Below are 1,899 nucleotides of genomic sequence, written 5' to 3'. Positions count from 1 at the left end.
GCCCAACTTTAAACCTGCTCAATATGTAGATACTGATGCAAATGCACGCAGCTATGCAAAATGGAAAAGATCGCAGATGCTAATCCAGAACCGATATACCATGATATTGCTTCTAATTTAAGAGCGGAATTGAGCCGTTATTGAGATTTTTATCCTTACGTGAAGGTCATTGCGACAAAAGAAAATTATTATTTTCTTTATCACCTTCTTAAAATTCATATATGATGCCATGAACAGCAGCTGGAATCTAAAAGAAACTTTCCTTTGATATTCAGGATTCAAATGACCCACACCGTACTTGTTACTTACTTTTCTTTAATGTAAGTGAGAGTGAGTTTTTTCCCCTGAAGAGTTCAATATAAAAATGATACATATAAGTTAAACCGATTACGTCATGAGGGTAATTAGGCCTATGTTAAGTTATATGAAAGATATCAATGAATAGGGAAAGGATCTTACTACCTTTCGTCCATTTTTTTGTGTAATTATGGCTGATTTTAATTCCGTTGATCGATGTTTCTCTGTTCGTTCTTAATATCCACCTGCCCACGTCGATTTATGTGATTTATGGATGGATAGAATAAATTCATTGTAGTTTCCCCGAGGTGTTCAATAGTTGTTTGTTTTACGTATGATGTAACAGTCTCTGTTCTATATGTGTACAGTGCACGATACAAGTGTTGGTAGCTTGTACATTTTCCACCAGCTATTTTACTACATGTTATATATGCACATTTACATATTTGCTATAGCCTTCTTTCAACTGTAACATGTTCTACGAGCATTACAGTTCGTTTACGTTTTCTTGAATATTGTTTAACTGATGCTTCGTGAAAATAAAACAACCTATGTGTCCAGTTGAGAGGAGAATGAGGGAAAATTGCTGTTATCGTTGGTAGCAAAGATTTTCTGTTTCTTGCATGCTGCTTGTGAACTACAGGCACTGCTCGTAAATTGCAATAATTGAGTCAGTTGCGGTGCCATTTGTCTGATTTATTACACATTTGGTATTCACTTTAGTATATTATAGCGGTTCATTTCTTTGTTGACGCACAACTTTTGTGATAGTGATAATATAGTGGTAATGTTATTGGAAATTTGTTACCTGTTGACAGTTATATTGACACTTATGGCCAAAGTATCAGTAATCTTGGGTAGAACAGTGATTGCGTCTGCGAGATTCTGGCGGCACGAATTGATGGTGATGATGGTGATATTATACTGACGGCTCTGACGTTGACAGTGTGATATGTTAATGACGGCAGCACTAACCTTTTATTCTCAGTATTCTTTGCAACTTCATAAACAGCTCTTTTGGTAACACTGCCTCATCGTGTGCTCGTGGCCCGATAGTTAGTAGTGGAAAGAAAGTAAAGAACAAAGAGAAGATGGAATAAGGGAGGAGACCGATTGATGAGTCAGCGGGAAATAATGGCGGAGGAGGAAAGTCTTGATGAGCTCATGGTATTTACCGCTGCTTTATTCGGAATGACTCCCTCGCAGTATATTACCAACGGCGACGCTTCAATCCCAGCCTTCCAAGGAGGGGATGAATTCGAGAATGGTGCAGGGGATCGTTTATTTTCTCCAATGTGGCAAACCCGAAAAATATTAGCGCACATCTATCTGCGGGGCGACGAGTCTGACCTAAAAGTGTCATTGGACATGAAATATTTATAAGAAAAACGACTGAAAGGATGTCATTTCAATATTTTAATGTCACTCTTTCCTCTTCTTTTTTGCAGGTATGGACACTGGTTCGGGCAACTTTCCCCTCATGATCTACGAGGTAAGTTCTTCCAGAGAGAGAAGAAACATCGACAAATTCTGACCCTCTTTGTCGACAATTGGTGGTTGAATTGTGATTGTTTATGTTAAAAAAAGGAAATGCGTGTGTAT

Source organism: Penaeus monodon, chromosome 20 (assembly GCF_015228065.2).
Source record: "Penaeus monodon isolate SGIC_2016 chromosome 20, NSTDA_Pmon_1, whole genome shotgun sequence".
NCBI classification, from domain to species: domain Eukaryota; kingdom Metazoa; phylum Arthropoda; class Malacostraca; order Decapoda; family Penaeidae; genus Penaeus; species Penaeus monodon.
The sequence above is the reverse complement of the archived record's forward strand: the minus strand, read 5'-3'. Positions refer to the sequence as shown.